We start from the raw sequence: 24799 nt of genomic DNA, 5'->3' as shown, positions 1-24799 counted from the left end.
AGATTCAAACCTTCTAAAACAATCATTTTCATAGTTAAATGCCAATTGACGTTGATGTTGCTTTACTAATGATTTAATGAGATTCTTGAAATTTTTGCCACATCTTTTGAAAATATGGTGCTTAGCTTCAAATCGCATTCACCACATATGGATAAGAGGTCCAATTTTTTTATGCATCTCAGATAGTGCATCATCAAGTGGTGCTTGGGAATCGACTTCTTGTCAGGAAACAATTCTTTGAATAGAGTATGGTGATCACAGATCAGATGTTTTAAGTAACATATCATCCCATCAGTTATGGTGTAGGAGAACACTATATTGACAATCTGTATCAAAAGCAGGAGAAAGTTCCAGTGATTGTTATTCCTTTCAATGACCACCAAATATCAGTGGAGTGTTGTGCAGAAGAGACCATGACTGTATGGCATTCAAACCCAGGTGTTTGCACTTATCATCCATTTTTAACCCACTTGGTTTGTTTTTACGGTCTGTGTAACCATAATTAAAGCTCTGCATCCTGTTTAACAAGGTACTCAAAAACCAGTTTAAGTTCATACTGTACCACACCCTCTAGCAGATCATGCATGATGTCAACAGCATAGTTATCAGTACAATGGAAATACTGTAATGAATTGAGCACAGATGACTTTTTGCCACCATATATTGACCGCAGTTCAGGATTTTCATTTAGTGCCTTACAATGTTCAGTATGAACCTCTTTGGAACGGAAAATTAACCCAGAATGATCTTCAGTAAATATAGATTGAACTTCTTCCTTACTAATTAAACAAAGCCTACAGAAATTAGTTGCACTGAAAGATTCCCAGCAAGCCATTTAAAGCCAAATTATCTCCTGTTACTTGAATTACTGAGCCAAACAATGGTTGTTCAAAACAAGGAAGCTGTATGCCTTCGGTTTCTAAGATTTTCAGGTCATCAATAAGGGGCTTTAGTATCACATCAAAACCATATGTCTTAAGATCTTCCATGTAGAATAGAGCTGCAAGATGTACATTAATCAGTACAGAGTTACACTTGGGTGGAAGATTTTTTTTAGAGTAAAATAGATACAACCAAGTTTGTGGATCCCCCTCTTGGAACCTAGAGGGTTAGCAGTTTCAAAATCGTTGTAATAGAGTAGAATCTGTAAAGCGTGCTTTTGCAGCGAGAACAGTGCATGGTTTTGGAAATACAACCCATCATTAATGTCTTTGTAAACTCTAATTCCACTCTGTTTGTCCTGTAAAAAGCTCTCTCTAACTTGACCGTTTTTGAATATGGATTTCAGTGTACCCAGAATGGGTACATACATGCACTTGTCTCTTACGGGAACCTGCCTGTAGTTCTATCTCTGCGCAAATCCATTCTCACCTCAAGAACACATTCTTTAGGTTCAACTATTTCCCATTTCTCATCATAATATTTATGTCTCCTTGACTCAGTGTTTAATGCTGAAAAAGGATTCCCTAATTGATCAAAACAGTGTTCTATTCTTCTACAAGTGTCTGAACTTGTACTTTCAGGAGAAACAGTTTTAAGAATTGCATCTATTGCTTGGATTCTTCTTCCATTGAACAAACAATTGTTTGGACAGCACTTTCAGAAAGACCTGATGCTTGCAAAAGAGCAACAATTGATCCACACATTGAAGCTGACTTGTAACAACAGAACTTTGTGAAGTATGTAAAGTGGCAACAGAATTTGGGCGATCATTTGAACATTCCGATGATTCCGAAGATCCTGATTAGTATCAATCTCTTGATCCATAGTGTGACTATGTACCTTGCTGAGGTGTTTTCGGAAGTCACTATAAATACAAAATGAGAACGGGCAACCTGGCTCTCAACATTTTAAACGTAACTTTTTGCTAGGATATAAACCATGTTGAAATTTTAAATGTTGACAAAGAACCAAACAAGTTCTGAGGTGTGCTTTACATACAAAACATGTGAGCATTTTCAAGGCTGTTAATCTCGCTGCAGGAATCGTGCTTGAAGTTCTTTAACATGCAGGCTCTCCTTTGCTCTTCCGACATCGATGTTAGTGGTTTGGATAAATGTGTAGAAATTACAAAGAGTTTCATCATATGAGAAACTGAAGACATAGTGAACTTTGAACAGTTCATCAAAAGCTGCCACTGATGTGTACGCCTTAAGTGGGATCGGCTTTTGGTCGATAATAAGTAGAACTTTTGTATATCCTTCTTTCGCTCACCGATGCAGAGGAGGAATGGTTGTCTTGTGTCAGCACTTTCAATGAAGGTAGTCACACTGGCTCCTTCCTGAAGGTCAGCAAAGGGACATAAAATAAATATGAAAATAAAACTCTTTGCATGTTTTTTACATTATCACTAGCACCGTCACATCTTGTTTGCAGGTGGAGTAAGCAAAATGAGATTGAGATGCAGGTCTCAGAATCCCAAAATAATCTACACCTCAAGAGTTCCTAAAATTAAGATCTGATGTTTAAATATTAATTTTTGCATACCTTAAGATATCTCACAAGATGGCTGGTTGCTTGAGCTGAACTGATCTTGGATGTTTTTTTTCTGGCCTCTTGAGGTTAGAGGGAGCAGATGCAGCAGCAAAAGGATTGAGGACATATCGCTGTCCCATCCTAAAGACATCACAAAATAATTAAATGATCTCTCTTTAATTATTTTTTTAAAGACTGGAACATTTTTAAAATACAAAACAGTTTATACTGACCATTGTAGTCCTCAGATTCAGTTCCTGACAGCAGGTCGCCCATATTCTTAAGAGTCTTGCAGTCTGCAATGATTTTTGGCTTGAAGAATGTTGACCACATTGCCAGGAACTTCTGAGACACTTCTTCAGCAAACATCATAGAGAAATCCTTGTCGATCTATAAACAAGGTTTATACAGGTTTAAACATAACAGACATAAATTGATGAAAGGTCAAATACTAAAAATTAAGATCTGCTGTGTTATTTATGCATACATTTGGGATATAAAAGATTAGAACATTGAATTTCTCAGTTTGGACCGGCCTGTTGGTGTTACGGTGATCATTGAACAACTCCTTTCTGTACTGTACCCGTGAACTCATTTAATAACTACAGAGAAGGTCATTTCATTTTCAAAACTACTTCCAAAGCTAAAGATTTTCTTACCAATCCAGATACATCAAGGAAACGAGGGAACAAATCCAGGACTGAAGATGATGCATCCTCACCGACCATCTTCTGTCGATACTGGAAAGTCGCTCTCATCTTCTCTTTGACCACAGATTCACCAGTGGAATATCGTATTGTAGATATTGCCTCCCTGCACTCCTCACCAAATAGCTGTTGACAGGTTAACAGAGATTCTCATCTGGTTTTTGGACCATCCTGAAGAACAGTCTTGGAATGACACCGGGAGCCAGCACAGGTGTTACGTTGAACCGTCTTGATCCTCCATGCAATGAAGCCAGTATTACCGTCAGGATCATAGTAGTGTTCCTGTTTAAGAAAAGACCCAAAGAGAGGCATCTCGTGCTTGGCTTCAAGAATGAATTACTCAACACAATAAGTTCACACAATGACTATATAACATTACAAAAACAAGTGGAAAATACAAAGCTGAGCAACCTATAAACACTCATCTAAAACAAGATCATTTTAACTTTAAAACTGTAAAAGGGAAGAAAATATAAAAACACACTCGTTTGGGTTTTCAGACAGAACTTACATATCCATGATTGGAGAAAGGATCTTGGAGGTATGGAAAAAGTGTCACAATTCCCAGTGCATAATTTGTCCTCACACTTGACGATGGAATCCTCCTTTCAAAATAAATCAGTTCACTTTGCAAGCGTGTATGTTTTGCAAGAAGTTAAAGGATCAATTCCCCTTTTATAGCAACACAGAATAGCATTCTTTAGCTGTGCCACATGAATCTGTTGTGATGACAAAGGGAGGGAAGTGACCTCCAATTCTTACCCATGTAGCTCTAACATGTCTGCAACCAGGAGGTTCACCATCTGTTAGTGTTTTGGTCTTTTCATACTCCTTGAAGATTTCCTCACCCTTTGGATTGGCCCTCAGAACACAATCAACTTTCTGCCAAAACATCTTACATTGTTATGACATGCTCATGGAAATTTAAGAGGATTTTTAATGCCTTTCCTTTATGCCGAGAATACATTTACAAAACACTTCTACAGATAAGTATCAATAATAAACCATAACGTAATTGAGGATTTTAAATGCATTTATTCAAAGCTTACCTGTCTTGTTTCATTCTGGTCCATTAACCCTGTTGGGTTCCTCCTCTTTCTTGTGGACTCAAGGACAATTGTGGAATCAGATGAATGGGATGAAGCTGGGGATAGTAGAGTCAGTACAGAGGAGGATGCTTGATCTGAGACCATCTGAACATCCAGATCTACAAAATCACAGACAGAACAAAATCAATTTAAATGTACATGTATTTATCAGTAACAAAAGCATTTCAACAAATAGTTGAATGGTTACATAAAAAAAATATAAAGTATATCATTTTCATTAAGTACTTTCCACATACGAATAAGATGTATGTAACGTAATGATCAATAGTATAGCAAATGATAATAGTTTGAGGTCCCTCAAAAAGATATTTTAGACAACACACTATATGTCTCTTAGTTTACACTGCCTGTGATACCTCATCGAACCCCTACCTTTTCCCATGCCCTGACATCCTTACCCATTACTGGTAAAGGGAGCTTGAAGGTCAAGACACCTGACTTGACAAGTTCATCAAAGACATCTCCATCCACCTCTGTTCCTGACACATCAGTGAATGAGAGCTTGCCCTGACTGAAACTGTCTGGGTGCAGACTAAACTTATCTGTTACTAGGAGAATAAAAAGTACAGTACATTGTGAGAATACAGTATTAAATAGGCATGGAGATGATTTTTGTTTGCTGACAGAACCATTTCTGTAATTCATATGCTAACACTATAGGACTTGCAAACTCTTTATTTAGAGAATCTGTAATATTGCATGTTCATCTACAGTGATAACAGCATTAAATGCAAAAATATTCCCATAAATAAACTACAAACCTTCTTGAAGGAACTTCTCAAATTGAAAGACTTCATCAGCCTGCGGAACTTTAATACATTTCTGCACTCCTCCTATCTCCACTTTCACCAGCATTTCCTGTAAAAGGATATAGAATAACTATTTGTTAATCAAGCCAGGCCAACACAGTCCAAATAGGAGCCAAAGTTATAATGCCTCTCTAAAACAAGACATTGTTACACAAAAGTGTATTGCGCGATGTGAATTCATGTCAAAACATGCAATAAACACGTCAGCAAATTTAGCACATTTTCTATCTGTCAGGTAGATTATTGCTTGCTTATGAAAAGTGAGACAAAAATTGATCATTTGAGGATAATCGCATTCATTTGTCAGTTGGTTTGGCTGTAATTCCTGCACCTCTATAGTTTAACATTGTTCATTTCGGAGGCGGGCGGACGTGCTCTTTGTGCACTAGCGACAACTCTCTCGGGACTGCCGTAACGTTACCGCCACTGACCTGCCCGCTTCCCATTGAAAATGAACTGAATACTAGCGGTGTGACTTCTCGTGTGAAAGTACCTTTATTATGCATGAAAAACCTCTTTGTGAATGAGTCCTTCAAATTTACTTTCCTAACTTCAAATTAACTACCCACACATGTCTGATAATCTGAATTTAAGTTTGATATGCCCAGTCCTCATCAGGATCTTTGCTTCCATGCAGCTAACACGTGCACAGTAAAATCCTTGTGTTGAATTAACACCCAGAGTGTTCATTTGTGTCCAATGGACTTATATAAACACTGTAGGGTGTAAATTCAACACTCGGGGTATTAAATCAACACTGGGGATTTTGCTGTGTGGGGGCAGGTTCTTGTCTAACTTTAGCTAATTAGCTAGCTAATTTTAGCTGTTCTCTTATTCAAAAGACTGTTAACATAACTGATGTAACGTCACATAATTGACATGGGCAAACTTTGCAAACGATATTTCCATTTAGTTCACTTATAGACCAGTAATCAGAAAGTAGAAGATACACACAATAGCTAACGTTAGCTTGCCAGACACTTAATTAACAGCTAATGATAACGTTAGCTAACGTTAACATTAGGTAATGTTAGTTTGTCGGCTCTAGCTTTACTGTTGCTCTTCCTTGAAGTAGCTACATAAACATCATACCAAAGTGTAAATACGTATTTTCATCTGTATATAACAATAGCACGCATTGGGTAATCTAATAAACTGTTACTTACCGACACAATGCGAAAAGTCTTCTTCCACAAAATATCCTTCCTTCCACCTGCTGTGCATTCCACTAGAGTTAAGGGAGGGTCCGTTAACCAAACTCCCACCAGAAAGACGGACGAATCAGCGACCAGTCTAATCTAGGTCAGTCACTCCTAATGGTGTGGTCCACCATAGCGGTGACACTATCAGAGTTGATTTCTAGAAAACAGTTATAACACTCCATTTTGACACCAACTCTTTCGTGGTACAGTGTGAAAGCTAACAGTTTAGACAACATACAGAGTTAGATCAGCTCCAAGTAGAGATAGATTGACTCTCTGTTCAACACCAAAAATTTAACTCTGCTCAATTTGCTCTGTATGTATAATCAATATTTAGAAGCGTAATCCAATAATCAATATTAGTTAACAAACATCATCTATATGTATAATCAATATTTAGAAGCATTATCTAAAAGTACAGAAGAGTTTTTAATCAAGTTATATTGCAAGTGTGTACTGAGCTAGAAGACTTCTATGTGTTACTGAACATCAGGTGTTTTTTTGTATCTCCGTATGTCCTGTGTAAACTGAGTGAGTTCTATTGTTTGGTATTGATTTGGCAACCGAGGAAGCAGGAAGTGTCGCAGGAAGCAGTGTCCCTCGAGCTGACGCTATTCTTGTAATCTCTATACTTTAAAAAAATTTTATATATATATATATATATATATATATATATATATATATATATATATATATATATATATATATATATATATATATATATATATATATAACATTACGTTCTTTCTTTACAACGTTTACAAGTATAACTGATACTACTTTAGATAAAACAATCGTAATGTTGCGCTGTCGCTAAGTTTTATTGGTTCTTGCAAACATCCGCGACTAGCTTGTAGTTGCATCACCTTGCCGCTAGCCTTGTTTACATTCACATTTATCTCATTTAACGCTGTTTTTTAAAAGCAAATATGTCTGTTTCTCCGATTTTGAGTGCAGATGAGGATTCGCTCGAGCTGCACATGGTGCTGCTGGAACTGGAGGATGTGGAGAAACAGTTCCACGGCCTACTCGACAAGCAGGTCCAGCTGCTGGAGCGAAGAACCGTGCTGGAAACATCTTGTGCTTCTGCCTACACATCCAAGGTAAGCACGCAGCATAGTATTACCACTCCCAGCCCCTCTATGCCGTGTGTTTCCCTGTGCAGGGACCGTGCACCCAAGACTTCTCCAGCCAAGGTCTCCGTCACGCCGGCGCCAACTCACCATGGACCTTGGGTGCACCAGCAGCGAAAGGTGAGAGCCATACCGCGGGCAAGGACCTCTACACCTCCGGTGTTCGAGATCCCAACCAGGAACCGCTTCGCCCCTCTCCATCAGACCAGACCAAACACTGTGATCATCGGAGACTCCATTGTGCGAAACATCCGCATCGCTTCAACAAAGGGTAAGGTGTGCACACATTGTTTTCTGGTGCTCGTCTCCTTGATGTCGCTGCGCAGGTATCTGGGATACTGAAGAAGGACGAGCGCATTGGTTGTGCTGCATGCGGGGGCAAACGACATCAGGCTACGGCAGACGGAGGTTCTGAAGAGGGACTTCGCCAGCCTGATCGAGACGGTACGAGGCATATCACCCACCGCAAAGATCGTCGTCTCTGTACCTCTTCCCACATACAGACGTGGAGCTGAAAAGTTCAGTAGGCTTCTTGCTTTAAATGACTGGTTAGTTTCTTGGTGTAATGAACAGAATCTGCTGTTTGTTAATAACTGGAATCTGTTCTGGGAGCGTCCCAGCTTGTTTCGTCCTGATGGCCTGCACCCCAGCAGCCTCGGAACGGAACTGCTGTCAGACAACATCTCCAAGGCGCTACACTCCAAGTGACTGCCTACCGTAAGTACATCTTCTACAATAACAACATTCATCATAAACAATGTTCAATTAATAGTTCAACACCTGTAGTACATACAATACAGACTGTCTGTTCCTCGAGCTATATAAATACATAGACAATTTCAGAATGTTTGTTTTAGTAACCTAATTAACATAAAATTAGATCACACTGAATGCACATCCAGCACCTTTAATCTGAAGTTAGGACTATTAAACATTAGATCTCTTGCGTCTAAGGCTCTTATTGCTAATGAAATCATTACTGATCAGGAATGTAATTTAATGTGTTTAACGGTAACTTGGATTAAACCAGATGAGTACATAGCATTAAATGAAGCCAGTCCTCCTGGATACAGTTATATACATCAGCTTCGTTCAAGTGGTAGAGGAGGATGTGTTGGTCTCATCCATAGTCAAAATCTAGGCGTCACACAAAAACGTAGTCATAAATTTAATTCTTTTGAAATTCTTTATACCAGTATAAGTTATGTAGCCACAAAAAATAAGTCAATTCCTCTAATTATTATTTACAGACCCCCAGGGCCATATACTGAATTTCTTAGTGAATTTGCAGACTTTCTCTCAAACCTGGTTGTTTCTGTAGATAAAGCATTAATCGTCGGTGATTTTAATATTCATTTTGATAACCCAGAAGACCCTCTGAGAACAGCGGTTGTGTCTATCGTAGATTCAGTAGGGATTAATCAGAATGTAATTGGACCTCCTCATAATGGTGGTCACACTCTTCACCTCATACTAACATACAGATTAAATATAGAAAATATTGTCATTTTTCCTCAGTCTGAAGTTGTCTCAGACCATTATCTTAAATCGTTCATAATATGTATTGATCATAATATTTCCACCTCGCCTCGCTACTGCGTAAAACATACTTCCACATCAGCTACTGCACCCAGTTTCATCAATAACCTCGCAGAGACACCATTTAGATTTGGATCACCGTCTGATCCGATAGAACTCGATCAGGCGACTGATTGGTTAGAGTCAACACTCTGCTACACGCTAGATAGAGTGGCTCCACTCAATAGAAAATTAATTAGAGAGAAAAAACTAACACCCTGGTATAACAATCAAACGCGTACCTTAAAACAGATCACTCGACAATTAGAACGTAAATGGCGTCAAACCAAATTGGTAATATTTGAAACAGCATGGAAGGAGAGTCTACTGAACTATAAAAAATCTCTTAGTGATGCTAGAAAAGTCTATCTCTCCACGTTAATAGGAGATAACAAAAACAATTCTAGATTTCTATTCAACACAGTAGCAAAATTTACTAGGAATAAAACCACTACAGAAAGAAGCACTCAATCATTACATAGCAGTGAAGATTTCATGGAATTTTTCATTGATAAGATTGAACATATTAGATGTGAAATTCAGGCTATTAAATTAAAACCAGACAGTATTATAACTAACCCTGTAGATAATATAGCAATATCAGATCAATGTTTAGAATGTTTTACTCCCCTTAGAGAGACCGAATTAGCTTCATTAATCCCTTCAGCGAAATCATCAACTTGCATACTAGGTCCTGTACCTACATGTTTCTTTAAACAGATTTGTCCTGGAGTAATTGAACCACTTTTAAATATAATAAATTCTTCCCTTAGCACTGGCTGTGTACCTAAATCACTTAAACTAGCAGTTATTAAACCCCTGATTATAAAACCTGACCTTGACCCTTCTCAAATGTCCAGCTATAGACCTATATCAAATCTCCCCTTTTTCTCCAAGATCTTAGAAAAGGTTATGGCACAGCAGCTATGCTCATACTTACATAGGAACAACATTCATGAAATGTATCAGTCAGGATTTAGACCTCATCATAGCACAGAGACAGCATTAGTTAAAATAGTAAACAACCTACTACTGACCTCTGATCAGGGTTATGTCTCGCTGCTTGTGTTACTTGACTTTAGTGTAGCTTTCGATACTATAGATCATACTATTCTCCTTGATAGATTAGAAAATGTTGTTGGCATTAAGGGAACAGTCCTCTCCTGGCTCAGGTCTTATCTGACTGATCGTTATCAGTTCGTAGATGTAAATGGAGACTTCTCCATGCATACAGAGGTTACTTTTGGAGTTCCACAAGGTTCTGTTTTAGGCCCACTGCTTTTTACTTTATATATGCTACCTCTAGGTCAAATTATTCGTAAACATGGAATTAGCTTCCACTGTTATGCTGATGATACACAGTTGCATGTTTCAGCAAAGCCAGAGGACAGACAGCAGCCTAGTAAAGTTGAGGATTGTGTAAAGGACATTAGACGTTGGATGCTTATTAACTTCCTTTTACTTAATTCTGATAAGACAGAAGTACTTGTATTAGGACCACGTGTAGCTAGAAGTAAGTTTTCTGATCACATAGTTACTCTGGATGGTCTTTCTGTTTCATCATGTACAGCAGTAAAAGACCTTGGTGTGATTATTGACTCCAGTCTTTCATTTGATGCTCATGTAGATAATATTACTAGGATAGCCTTCTTTCATCTCAGAAATATTTCTAAGATAAGAAATATATTGTCACTACATGATGCAGAAATATTAGTTCATGCTTTCGTCACCTCTAGACTAGATTACTGTAACGCCTTACTGTCTGGATGTTCCAGTAGGTGCATAAACAAACTCCAGTTAGTCCAGAATGCAGCTGCTAGAGTCCTAACTAGAACCAGAAGATACGACCACATCACCCCGATCTTATCCACACTGCATTGGCTCCCAGTGAAATCTTGCATTGATTATAAAATACTATTATTAACCTATAAAGCACTAAACGGTCTCGTGCCACAGTATCTAAGAGAACTTTTGGATTTCTATGATCCGCCACGCCTACTTAGATCAAAAGATGCAGGCTATTTGACGGTACCTCGAATAGCGAAGGCTACAGCAGGGGGAAGAGCTTTCTCTTATGGAGCCCCACAGGTATGCAACAGTCTTCCAATTAGTGTTCGGGACTCAGACACAGTCTCAGTCTTTAAGTCTAGGCTTAAAACGTATTTGTTTGCTCAAGCCTACCCTGACTAGACTTTCTGTTATGCTAAGCACAGTCCTAATAATTTTTTTCTCTCCCTCTCTCCTTCTGTCAAGCCACACACGATTTTATGGAGACTAGTGATCCTGATCCTTTCTGCTCTCCGGACCTGCCTGATCCATTTCGGATGTCCTAATTCTGGATGGAGCTCTCATCTACTCCAATTCCAGATTGCTGGGACTACGGCTGCTTCTAAGGCCAAACAGACTTCATATAAATACATAATGAACTTTTTCACACTATCAGTTGTTACCCAGATTAAGATGGGTTCCTTCTGAGTCTGGTTCCTCTCAAGGTTTCTTCCTCTTAACATCTTAGGGAGTTTTTCCTTGCCACCATCGCCACTAAGTGGCTTGCTCAGTTGGGACTTTAATATCTGTATACCGTGTTAATATTTCTGTAAAGCTGCTTTGAGACAATGTCTATTGTAAAAAGCGCTATACAAATAAAATTTAATTGAATTAAAGTTAGAAGAACCGTGTGTTTTGTCTAAAGCAGCTTTACTCTGGCAATAAATTAGACATTCAGCAGAACTGTGTTTCCAATCAAAGCCCTTTAAGCTTCAATACCAGTGTCACAATAATAGATCAGACTTCCAGGATAAAGTGTACCAGGCTGGGACTAAAGTCAGAAAGTCATTAAGGCATAAGGGGGAATATTGGGACAGGGTAAAAATCCTGTCCCAATAAAACCTTTAAGAAAATCCAACTGACAAAACATGCACCACAAATGTAAGGTATCATATAGATATGAATAATTCATTAAGGCGATGGAGATTGGTTTGTTTTTAGAAAGAAGCGGTTAATGCCCCGCCTAGGGATAATTTTACTGTTGCTTCCTGTCTGGGACATTAAGCCTCGTAAGAGAGTCTGATTGGACTCCAGTGAGGGACCCAGAAGGAAGCGGAGGAACAGGTCCAGGTGTCCATTCTCACTCTGTAAGGCAGGGGTCTCAGACTCGTGGCCCGGGGGCCAATTGCGGCCCGCGGAATGATATTTTGTGGCGCCCTACTTGAAATCAAAGCTTAGTGTTAGTTTTTTCTCACATGCACCTGCGTGAGTCATTGCCCTGGGAGTTTTATATTTTTTAACACTTGTGGGCTACCATAGCTCAGGCTCGTGACAACAACACGAATTATCAATGTTGGTCACTTGAAACGTGTTTCGGGAGTGTCACCCAGTGCAAAAATTTTTTTTTGTCACCCAGTCATGTCTTTTTCAAAATCTGCCGTGAAGAGAAAGGTTGGCGATGAGCACAGACAATTTCAGGAGAAGTGGGAAACGGAATATTTTTTTGTAGAGCACAGGGGCATTCCGACGTGTCTAATATGCACAGATAAAGTTGCGGTGCACAAGGAGTATAACATCCGAAGTCATTACTCAACTAGACATGCTGAGGAGTATGCAAAATACCAGGGAGATGAGCGAGAGGACCAGGTCGCCAAACTTAAAACATGTCTACTGAGGCAACAAGATTTTTTCAAGAAAGCAAGCAAAGAGAGTGATGCAGCAGTCGAAGCTAGCTACGTGGTGAGTGAGATGATTGCTAAGGCAGGAAAGCCATTCAAAGACAGCGAGTTCATCAAACAGTGCATGTTACAGGCTGCAAGTATAGTCTGTCCGGAAAAGAAAGGTCAGTTTAGCAACATCAGCCTTCCAGCCAACACAGTGGCAGAGCGCATTTCTGACCTGTCGGGTAACATTTTTACGATCAACTGTGTGAGAAAGCTAAACATTTCCATTCATACTCAGTCACTCTTGATGAGAGCACAGACGTCACTGACACTGTGCAGCTCGCAATATATGTCCGTGGTGTTGACAATTTTGAAGTGATGGAGGATTTGCTCACAATAGCTGCGGTTACATGGACAACAATAATCCACTCTTAATCCGATTAAGACCATACTCTAATTAAGAAACTACCATGTAAACAGCAATTTTTACTTACCTTAATCTAATTGAGGTCATAATCGAAGTAAGCAATAATCTAATTAAGACAGGTGGAGTACTCCTGTTTTAGTCGCATTATGGACGTGTAGTAGTGACATGTAAACACCTTAATCACATTATGAACGTCGTGTGGGAGTTTTCACCGCATTTTGCGACAGGACACAATCACACACGGCAGTTTTACGTTTTACGGCGAACAAGAGAGTTCGGCTGTGTCCCAAATCGCATACTTTCCTACTATAGGCCTGTAGTGGGGAAAATACATGTATCTCGGCTACTATATAGACGGTAACTACGCGATTTGGGACACACCCACCGCTTCAAGCAGTCGTCTATTTGCACGTACAGCATGACAAATAATTAACTGCACTTAAAGCGTTCGTAAAAAAAAAATAAATAAAAATACCCAAACCTGTATACGGTACCATAACGAAGACGAACTGTATGTTGATACGTGAAATTCTGGAGGGACGGCGTGGCGCGGTGACGTAATGACGCGGGCTGTTAATCTAATTATGTTCTAAAACATGTAAAACGGGAACATGACAGGAGTATTCTAAAAGAGACTCATGTAAACACCTTAATCACATTATTATCTTACTCAGATTAAGGTCAATAATTAGATTACTGCTGTCCATGTAAACGTAATCAATGATTCTAATGCATGGCCAGACCACCAGTCTGGAGATATTCCGCCAGCTGTGTGATGCCATTGTGGATGCCGGCTTACTATGGAAGAGTTTTGCTGGAATAACAACCGACGGAGCGCCATCAGTGACAGGGAGGAGAAATGGACTGGTGGCACTTGTTCTAAGAAAACTGGAAGAGGAGGGTGTGGAAGAGGCCATTGCTTTGCACTGCATTATCCATCAGCAGGCCCTTTGCAGCAAATGCCTGAAGTTTGACAATGTGATGTCTGATGTTGTGAAATGCATCAACCATATCAGATCCAGGGGCTTAAAGCACTGGCAGTTCCGCGCCTTTTTGGAGGAAATAGAGTCAGCATATGAGGATGTGCTCTACTTCACCGAGGTACGTTGGCTTAGCAGGGGGGACGTCTTGAAGAGGTTTTTTGAGTTGAGAGCAGAAGTGAAAGCCTTCATGGATAAGGATGGGATGGCTGTTCCTGTACTAAGTGATCCCAAATGGCTAACAGACGTAGCTTTTCTTGTTGACATCACACAGGAGCTGAATGTACTGAACAAGAAGTTACAAGGCCAGGGCCAGCTTGTCAGAGCTGCATATGACAATGTCAGAGCATTCTCCACAAAACTTGTGTTATGGAAAGCCCAGCTTTCTCAGACAAACCTCTGCCATTTCCCAGCATGCAAGGCGCTCATGGATTCAGGCACACCATTCAGTGGTGAGAAGTATGCTGATACCATTGTAAAGCTACAGGAATTTGATCACAGGTTTGCAGACTTCAAGACACACAAAGCCACGTTTCAAATTTTTGCTGACCCCTTCTCCTTCGATGTGGAAGATGCCCCCCCCCCCCATGCTTCAGATGGAGCTAATTGACCTGCAGTGCAGTTCTGAACTCAAAGCCAAGTTCAGGGAGGTGAGTGGAAAAACAGACAAGCTTGGACAATTTATGAGAGAATTGCCCCCCACGTTCCCTGAGCTTTCCAAGATGTTCAAGCGAATCATGTGCCTTTTTGGGAGCACCTATCTGTGTGAAAAGCTCTTCTCCACTATGAACTTTAATAAATCAAAGTTCAGGTCCAGACTTACAGATGAGCATCTTCGAGCCATACTGAGGGTCTCAGTTGCTTCCTCCCTCAAGCCAAATGTGGCTCAGCCGTGTAAGAGGAAGCGCTGCCAAGTCTCTGGCAGCAAGGAGTAGGAGGAAGTAAGAGAAGCCTATGTTCTGAAGAACCGTTCATGTTCTGCATGTTCTGAATTGTTATTACTAAAGATTAAGAAGATTGGATCGGTTGTACTGTTTTTGGAATACTTGAAACCCTTTTTTTGTGGAATACTTGATGCAGCCCAGCCTCGCCCAGACTCTACCTCCAGCGGCCCCCAGGTAAGTTGGGTTTGAGATCCCTGCTGTAAGGCCTTGTCCACTGCACTCCTGAGGAGATCAGACATGTTTGACTTGTTGAGAAGATCAGACAGATTAGTGGTTTGTTGTTCTGTTACATTTCTGCTGATGAAGGAGAGAAATGCGTATAATGCAGCCAGAAACTCCTGAACACTCAGAAACAGCTGAACACCAGAAACAGCAGCCAGGTACACACTCCTGAGTACACTGACACTTTTCTCACATCAATGCCACACTCTCTCAGGTCTTCTTCATAGAAGATCAGGTTTCCTTTCTCCAGCTGTTGGAAAGCCAGTTCCCTTTCAAAGGGAACTTCGACATTGCCTTTAGCATAACAGTATGGGAACGCCTTGCACGTGTGACCGGTATCTGAAGCTTGTGTAAAATCATGCCTCTACTTATAGGGCTGCCATGATCAGGTGACGTAGCAATTAAGTGCGTCGCATGATATATATATGGCACCTGTGAACCACGCCGCCAGCCTTATTATCTTCAGCGAGACTGCATGTCTGTTGTTTGTGTGACAAACGCTTCATTTCTACTCTATATTTTCTCAAAATCTCTAAACTTTTCTATCCCTTTTTTTAGAGAAAAAGAAAAGAAAAGAAAAGAGAGGGAAGTAATGAGTGAGAAAGAATTCAGGAAGTGTGTTACGGCTTGCTCCCATTTCAACACAGGAATAGTGCACACTTTGTGGGTGAAGTGTTTAGGAGTGTAGTATGCGATGGCAACCTCGAGAGGCTGCGCAGGGTAACGCCTACATTAAGCAGCTCGACTCGCGCTCTTCCCGGAAGCCGAACCGAGTTGGGTTTCAGAGTCTCGCGGATCTGGGCCAGCCGCTGCCGAGGCAGCTAGCCGTCTCAGGTTCGGGGGATCTCTTATGGATCCGGAAGAGGAGCCGGAGACGAGCGCTGCTCTATCTCTTGCTCTGTCTTCCGGGTTCGGCTCTCCGCTGTATTTTGGAGCACGCGTTGCGACTCCTCCTTCCGCTATGGAAAGCCAAAAGGGGGAAACACACACACACACACACACACACACACACACACACACACACATAATAGTAATAATTCCTCTGTGACTCCGAGGAGCCAGAAGGATGTACTAAAAACTGAGAGCAGCATACAAAGAGCTGCTTGAAGTGATTACTAAGGCTGGATGAGCCTTTTTCTCCCCAGTGAATGTAAATTCCTCACACTGCAGAAACTCCCCTGTCTTCCAGAAGTGCATGACAAAATATCAGGCTTCTGGGGGGAAACCATGCATAAGCCATATTTATAACCACACAATGTTGGATTAATCAGCCATTGTGGGGAATGAATGGCATGGCTATTTACAGTGAGGGAAAGAAGTATTTGATCCCCTGCTGATTTTGTACGTTTGCCCACTGACAAAGAAATGATCAGTCTATAATTTTAATGGTAGGTTTATTTGAACAGTGAGAGACAGAATAACAACAAGAAAATCCAGAAAAACGCATGCCAAAAATGTTATAAATTGATTTGCATTTTAATGAGGGAAATAAGTATTTGACCCCCTCTCAATCAGAAAGATTTCTGGCTCCCAGGTGTCTTTTATACAGGTAACGAGCTGAGATTAGGAGCACACTCTTAAAGGGAGTGCTCCTAATCTCAGCTTGTTACCTGTATAAAAGACACCTGTCCACAGAAGCAATCAATCAATCAGATTCCAAACTCTCCACCATGGCCAAGACCAAAGAGCTCTCCAAGGATGTCAGGGACAAGATTGTAGACCTACACAAGCCTGGAATGGGCTACAAGACCATTGCCAAGCAGCTTGGTGAGAAGGTGACAACGGTTGGTGCGATTATTCGCAAATGGAAGAAACACAAAAGAACTGTCAATCTCCCTCGGCCCGGGGCGCCATGCAAGATCTCACCTCGTGGAGTTGCAATGATCATGAGAACAGTGAGGAATCAGCCCAGAACTACATGGGAGGATCTTGTCAATGATCTCAAGGCAGCTGGGACCATAGTCACCAAGAAAACAATTGGTAACACACTACGCCGTGAAGGACTGAAATCCTGCAGCGCCCGCAAGGTCCCCCTGCTCAAGAAAGCACATATACATGCCCGTCTGAAGTTTGCCAATGAACATCTGAATGATTCAGAGGACAACTGGGTGAAAGTGTTGTGGTCAGATGAGACCAAAATGGAGCTCTTTGGCATCAACTCAACTCGCCGTGTTTGGAGGAGGAGGAATGCTGCCTATGACCCCAAGAACACCATCCCCACCGTCAAACATGGAGGTGGAAACATTATGCTTTGGGGGTGTTTTTCTGCTAAGGGGACAGGACTACTTCACCGCATCAAAGGGATGATGGACGGGGCCATGTACCGTCAAATCTTGGGTGAGAACCTCCTTCCCTCAGCCATGGCATTGAAAATGGGTCGTGGATGGGTATTCCAGCATGACAATGACCCAAAACACACGGCCAAGGCAACAAAGGAGTGGCTCAAGAAGAAGCACATTAAGGTCCTGGAGTGGCCTAGATAGTCTCCAGACCTTAATCCCATAGAAAATCTGTGGAGGGAGCTGAAGCTTCGAGTTGCCAAACGTCAGCCTCGAAACCTTAATGACTTGGAGAAGATCTGCAAAGAGGAGTGGGACAAAATCCCTCCTGAGATGTGTGCAAACCTGGTGGCCAACTACAAGAAACGCCTGACCTCTGTGATTGCCAACAAGGGTTTTGCCACTAAGTACTAAGTCATGTTTTGCAGAGGGGTCAAATACATATTTCCCTTATTAAAATGCAAATCAATTTATAACATTTTTGACATGCATTTTTCTGGATTTTTTTGTTGTTATTCTGACTCTCACTGTTCAAATAAATCTACCATTAAAATTATAGACTGATCTTTTCTTTGTCAGTGGGCAAACATACAAAATCAGCAGGGGATCAAATACTTTTTTCCCTCACTGTAGCTATGGAAGGTGGAGGAGGCGCTTGTGAGCTACCTCTCTCCATCGACGGCAGGTAAGTGGGGGCTGGCTTTGCATCCAAACCACCGTATAAGGCCTCCGTGGCATTGGTGGGCAAGCCTATGCAGTAGTAGTCTTACTTGTGGGTCACTGCATAGTCTTGCTTGTGGGTCTGAAACCTGGCATAAAGAAAATGATGGGCTCCAGTTTTTTATGTCAGAGTTTGCGGACTTCCTATCAGTGTTGAGTATGAAGTTTGACAGAATTCTAATTGTGGGAGATTTTAACATTCATGTGGACCGGAGTGACTCTGCAGCGGCTAAGGAATTTCTGTCTCTAATTGATTGTTTTAACTTCACACAGTTTGTAACTGACCCTACTCATAACAAGTGTCATACGCTGGATCTTGTGATTGCAAACGGCTCATTTGTATCGCAGTTTTCATCTATTGACATTGGACTGTCTGATCATTCAGCTGTCTTTTTTAACCTCGAACTGTATCATTCAAGTGAGCCTACCATCCGAACAGTAACCTTCCGGAAGTGGAAGTCTATCGATCAGACAGCTTTCTCCAGTTCTGTGGTTTCCATCCTAAGCGATCTTCATCCCTCATCACTGGAGGAGCTAAATTCCACTCTTGCTGCTAATCTTGACACTTTTGCTCCTCTAAAATCACGTAAGATCACATTCGCCCGCTCTGCTCCCTGGTATAATGACGATCTGCTCCCTAGAAAGGCTGTATGTCGGAAAATGGAGCGAAAATGGCGCCTTACTGGACTGAATGTCTACTATCAAGCATGGAAGGATCTTCTGGGGGATTATCGTGCACTAATGGAGACTGAAAGATCCTCTTACTTCTCTCAGACTATTGTAAACAATCAAAATAATCCCAGACACTTGTTCCAAACCATAAACAGATTGCTTCAAGTTAATGCTATTACCACTTTGCCTGTTTCTCAGCAGCTCTGTGATTCTTTTCTACAGTTTTTTAATTCTAAGATTGTCAATGTTCGCAAAGAAATTTCTGTTAACCCTGACTGTGCCACTTCACTCCTTCGTCCATCTGGGTTCACTGGTGCTTCTTTCACTCATTTCCCTCTGTTTAATTCTGAGGCTCTCACAAGGGAGGTATCCAGCATGAAATCTACCACTTGCTTACTGGATCCAATTCCTACGAATTTATTCAAATCGTGCTTCGCTGTGTGGTGCCCTACTATCCTCAGCATTATAAATGAATCACTGGAGACTGGGGTCATTCCAGCAGTACTAAAGACTGCTGCTGTTACACCTGTACCAAAGAGAGAAAATGTTTCTGTGGATGATTTTAACAATTTTCGTCCCATCTCAAATCTTCCGTTTTTGGCAAAAATACTTGAGCACGTTGTTGCCTCTCAACTCTGCAATCATCTTACAACCAATAACCTCTTTGAACCCCTTCAGTCAGGTTTTTGTAAATTTCACAGCACTGAAACGGCGTTGGTCAAAGTTACCAATGACTTGTTGATGGCCTCTGATTCTGGAGCTACCTCTCTTCTTATTCTTCTTGACCTTAGAGCCGCCTGCGATACTGTGGATCATGGTCTTTTACTTACCCTCCTTGAAAGTGTTTTTGGTCTGTCCGGGACAGTTTTAAACTGGTTTAAATCCTATTTTACTGACCGTTCCCAGTTTATTTCTATGTGTGGCTTTAGGTCTGACACTTGCTCGGTGCTCACTGGTGTTCCTCAGGGTTCAGTTCTAGGCCCTCTACTCTTCAATATTTATCTATCTCCACTTGGGCATCTGCTACGATCGCTTGACCTCCATTATCACTTTTATGCTGACGATACCCAAATCTACATTCACTCTAAATCTGGTGAAAACATTGATGCTTGTTATCTTTCTGACTGTATTTCTGAGATAAAAATATGGATGAACAATAACTTTCTGTGCCTGAACAGCGGGAAAACTGAGGTTATGCTTATAGGTTCCCGTCATCAAATTCGCAAAGCGACTCCACTGTCTCTGTTTGTTGATGGCTCTGTTTTAGAGACCCAAAGTAAGATGAGGAACCTTGGTGTAATTTTTGACACCAGCCTCACTTTTGATTTTTTTGTTCAGGGCACTGTGAAGGCATCCTTTTTTCACCTCAGAAATATAGCCAGACTACGCCCAATGCTAAACTTATCTGTCGCTGAAAAGCTGATTAATTCATTTGTTGTCACACGGCTGGATTACTGTAATGCCATCTTAGCCGGAATTTCTAAAACCGCAATTAACAAATTGCAATATGTTCAGAACACTGCTGCCCGGATCCTGACGGGAACCAGGAAATGTGACCATATTACTCCTGTTTTGAAGTCCTTACACTGGCTCCCAGTCAGGTTCCGTGTCGATTTCAAGATCATGATGTTGACATACAAGCCATTACATGGATTGGCTCCGCAATACTTATCTGGCTTATTAATCCCTTACACCCCAAATCACAGACTGCACTCCTCACAGTGTAATCTGTTAACTGTTCCACAAACACACCTAAAATCTATGGGTGACAGGGCTTTTTCTGTCTATGCTCCTTCACTTTGGAACTCTCTTCCTCCTGAATTCAGGGAAGCCCAGACTTTTGGCATTTTTAAAGCTCTTCTCAAGACACACTTTTTTAAACTTGCATTCGACTGCTGATGTCTTTTTAGATTGTTTTATAATTATTTTTTATTATTAATGTTGTTGTTTTTTTTCTTATTAACTTTTATTTGTTTTATTTTTCTGTGGACTGTGATTTTATGTACAGCGCTTTGAGAAGCTGCTTTAAAGGCGCTTTATAAAATAAAGTTTATTATAATTATTATTATTATTATTATTATTATCATTACTGCAGACAATGACAGTGTTGCAGGACTACCAAGCAGACCTGCTGAGTGAGCTCGACATATGGCGGCATTCAAAAAAGCCAGTTCCTTCCCTGTTGGCTCGAGCTCACTCGAGACAGCACTAGTGCAAGGGAGACCCAGAAGGCAAGTATGGCAGCCTGCCAACCCCCGCAGACAGCCAGGGGAACCGGGCAGCCACAATCGCAGTCTGCTACTAGGCCTGATCTGAGAATGGTCATAAAGGCCAAGGAGGCAAAGAAGAGCGGTCCTGAGGGGCCGTGGAGGGACGTATCAGGGGACATGAGGTTGTTAGGGCAGGTAGCCCCCAGTACTACTGTAGGGCCTCTCCTAGCCAAGGCGGTCCCCAAGTTTTCAGTGTTCTCTGGTCAGCGAGCTGTCACAGGGCAATGAAAATTTGATGCTTTCCCTCCAATAGAGTTAATGTCATTAAAAGACCATCGGGCAGCGTGGAAACTACTGCCAAATGTGTCTCCATGGGTTCTGTCTACCATAGAAAAGGATTACCGGGTCCAGTTTATAGCTCGACCCCCCCGGTTCAGAGGTGTGCTCACCACAGTAGTCAGCACAGACCAGAGCTTGACGTTAGCGCAGGAAGTAAGTTCCCTTTTGGACAATGGGGCCATAGAACATGTACCCCGTTCCCTAAGGGAGGGAGGTTTTTACAGCCATTGTTTCCTGGTCCACAAAAAAGATGGAGTATGCAGCCAATTTTAGATCTGCGTCATCTGAACCGTACTCTTCGGACATACAGGTTCAAGATGCTGACGCTCAAACTTATCGTGCCACAGATTCAGTTCGAGGACTGGTTTGTGGCGATAGATCTAAAAGGTGCATATTTCCACATAGAAATATCGCTAGCTTTATCCCCTCGCACCTTCACAAAGTGCATGGATGTCACTCTGACTCCATTGAGACTCCAGGGCATCTGTGTACCAAACTACCTGGACGACTGGTTAATTCTAGCACGATCCAGGGAACTGGCGGTTCAACATCGAGATGTTGTTCTCACCCACATGAAGAGCTTGGGGCTCAGGTTGAATCTCAGAAAAGTATGCTTCCCCCAGTGCAGTGGACAACTTTTCTATGGGTTATAAGGATTCTACTACGATGAGGGCGTGTCTATCCCCAACATGCGTAGGGTCAATCCTATCAACACTGAGCAAGATAAAGCTGGATCTTGGGAGACTATTGGCGTTTATGGCCTATTGCACAGGAGACTGTTCAGTGGTGGCTGAGAAGTTGGGGGTTTCGTCTAAGGACGAAACCTCTGAGAATAATCAGTGTCACACGGCGATGCCTACATGCTCTGAGAATATGAGTGTCCCCGGTTTCTAGCCTTGGGTCACACTACACCCACACTAGGGGTGTCTCCTTAGCGCAAGACGGTAATGAGATACACCTCCCTCACGGGCTGGAGCGCAGTCTTAGACAGCTGTCCAGCTCATGGTCTCTGGTGTGGCCCTCATCGGGAGCAGGGTGGCTCCATCCACAAGTGGTGGAGTCCATACGGCAAGGTTTGGGATGGCATGTGGGATGGCATGTGTTCGCCTCCGAGGAGACAACACATGGCCCGCTGTGGTTCGCCCTCACTCCTCCCACACAATTAGGGCTGGACGCCATGGTGCACATGTGTCACATCTGTACGCTGTTCCTCCCATCGCTCTGCTCCCACAAGTTCTAGCGAGAGTTCGCCAAGGCAGTCTATGTCTGCTGCTAGTAGCACCTTATTGGCCAGCTCGAATATGGTTCTGAGAGATAATATTCCTGCAAGATGGCACTCCTTGGGAGATATTATTGATATTAAAACATGGATTCCATGTCTGCAAAACTTACATTTTAAATGAAATATTGATAACTAAACAAAATTTAATCAAATCTTATCAACTCTGTAGTGTTTAGAGTGGATCTATTTCTTTAAGTGGAATCACTCTCCTTAGCACTGATTTCTGATTGGTACTTGACAAGTAAAGCAGCAAGGAGTTTTGATGTTGGACAGCAAGTTTTAGCACGTGATTATCGAGGGAACAAGTGGACACCTGGGTGGATAGCCACAAGAACTGGATCACTGATGTACGAAGTGGACGTTGGAGAGCACACGTGGAGACGTCACGTTGATCAAATACTGGATGCTCAGCCAAAGAACACCCCTGAAGAGTCTGCATTCAATAAAACAGACACAGTGTGACCACCAGACTTATTACTTGATTCTAATCGTGACACTAACAAATGTATGACACCAGCAACAGAAACAGTCTCCCTTGAAAACAACTCCACAGATACAGAGGCGCTACCCTGAAAGGAACAGGCGCCACCCAAAAGACTGGATCTGTAAAGAACTGATTTGGTTTTATAGTTTTTACAGTTTATAACCATTGCTGGCTCAAATTTAGCCTATTACCCAAAAACACTTAAAATTTAACATAGAAGCCAATACTCACATCTACCTCTGAGCCCAGTTGGAGATAGAAAAAAAGACACCAGCCGTGAGTGAGAAGAAGCAAGGGTCCAGCTTTATTGGTTCCGTTCCACCACACGAGATCCACACCGATGAGAATTCTCAGAAGTGATCTGATACCCTGAGCTTAAGCTCCAGTATTTATACTGTATTTACACAGTAAATAACCCATATGTTTCAAGAAGACTATGATATCAATACCAATAGGGTTAAAAAAGAGCTCATCTACCTTACTATTATGTTCAAACAAAGGGCTATTCCACTTACCAATAGCTCAAAAAACAGGGCTTTTCAACTTACACATAGAATCAAAACCAGGGGTTTTCAAATTACACATAGAATCAAAACCAGGGGTTTTCAAATTACACATAGAATCAAAACCAAGGGTTTTGAATTACACATAGAATCAAAACCAAGGGCTTTGAATAACCCATAGAATCAAAAGTGGAGAGACAAAACAATCTAGAGTGACCTTGGTCTTACTATCATCTCGCGGGGGGGGGTTAGCTTGGCTCAGCTGCCCTTAAAAATGGCTCCTCATGGTTTTCTCTTAAAATTAAGGCCTTCTTTGCGAGACAAGAATCTTTACCATCTGAATTATGAGTAAGTTACATTTTCCTGTATTTCTAGTTTATAATTTATTTTCATATTTGCTCTATATCTCTATTTTTTATATATAGTTATACTGCTTGAAAAACAGTTTACTGTACTTCCTACTTCATAATATCATTATATTACCCTTCTACTGTTCTACATATCCTACTATTCTGTATTTTATAAAGAGTTTTTCTATTATTATAAGATATTACCCTTGTAATATCTTAATACTCCTTTTCATTATTCTTATAAAGTTATTTATGTGTGTGTGCGTTATGTCTACATGCCCGTCCTTGACTGTGCGAGAGTGTGTGTGAGTGTTAGCGCTCCTCAGCTCTTATACTTCTGTTTGACTCTTCGACTAATAAACCATAGTGTAGTACACTATGAAGATCTTTAAAGTGTAAATCCAATTTGTCAATATCCGCCTAATACCGCTTCTGTGTGTCTAGGTGCCCATCGTCAGTCCTTCCTCTCCCCTTTACTGGATCTGGATCTGGACACTCATTATCAGCTTGTGCATCTCACTGCTGATATCATGGTGCTACTTAACTATCTTCGCAGCACCCCCTCTAGAAATGGAAATGCGGGGTCCCCCCCCCCTTCCGATACAGAATCTGCCCCGTGAACGTGTGTGTTGACGCCTCTACACAGCCAGAACCCCCTCCAGCTTTCAGTCTGAGGGAGATGTCCTCTTCTCTGATCGGGGCCCCGACCATTCGTCCTTCTTCT

General features: G+C 41.5%; 1 long non-coding RNA gene across 1 annotated transcript in view; it reads right to left on the bottom strand.

The window, feature by feature from the left end:
• Nucleotides 1–4768, bottom strand: part of LOC128615153 (uncharacterized) — an 11331-nt gene extending 6563 nt beyond the window's left edge. The window contains exons 1-5 of the long non-coding RNA XR_008387152.1: nucleotides 4232–4768; nucleotides 3945–4064; nucleotides 2709–3787; nucleotides 2488–2616; nucleotides 2215–2281 (exon numbers count right to left, since the gene is read on the bottom strand). This is a non-coding gene — a long non-coding RNA (uncharacterized LOC128615153). The remainder of the gene's footprint in view (nucleotides 1–2214; nucleotides 2282–2487; nucleotides 2617–2708; nucleotides 3788–3944; nucleotides 4065–4231) is intronic.
• Nucleotides 4769–24799: the final 20031 nt, after the last annotated feature.

Source organism: Ictalurus furcatus, chromosome 11, assembly GCF_023375685.1.
Source record: "Ictalurus furcatus strain D&B chromosome 11, Billie_1.0, whole genome shotgun sequence".
Taxonomy (NCBI): Eukaryota; Metazoa; Chordata; class Actinopteri; order Siluriformes; family Ictaluridae; genus Ictalurus; species Ictalurus furcatus.
Note: the sequence above shows the minus strand (reverse complement) of the source record. Positions and strands in the feature narration are given on the sequence as shown.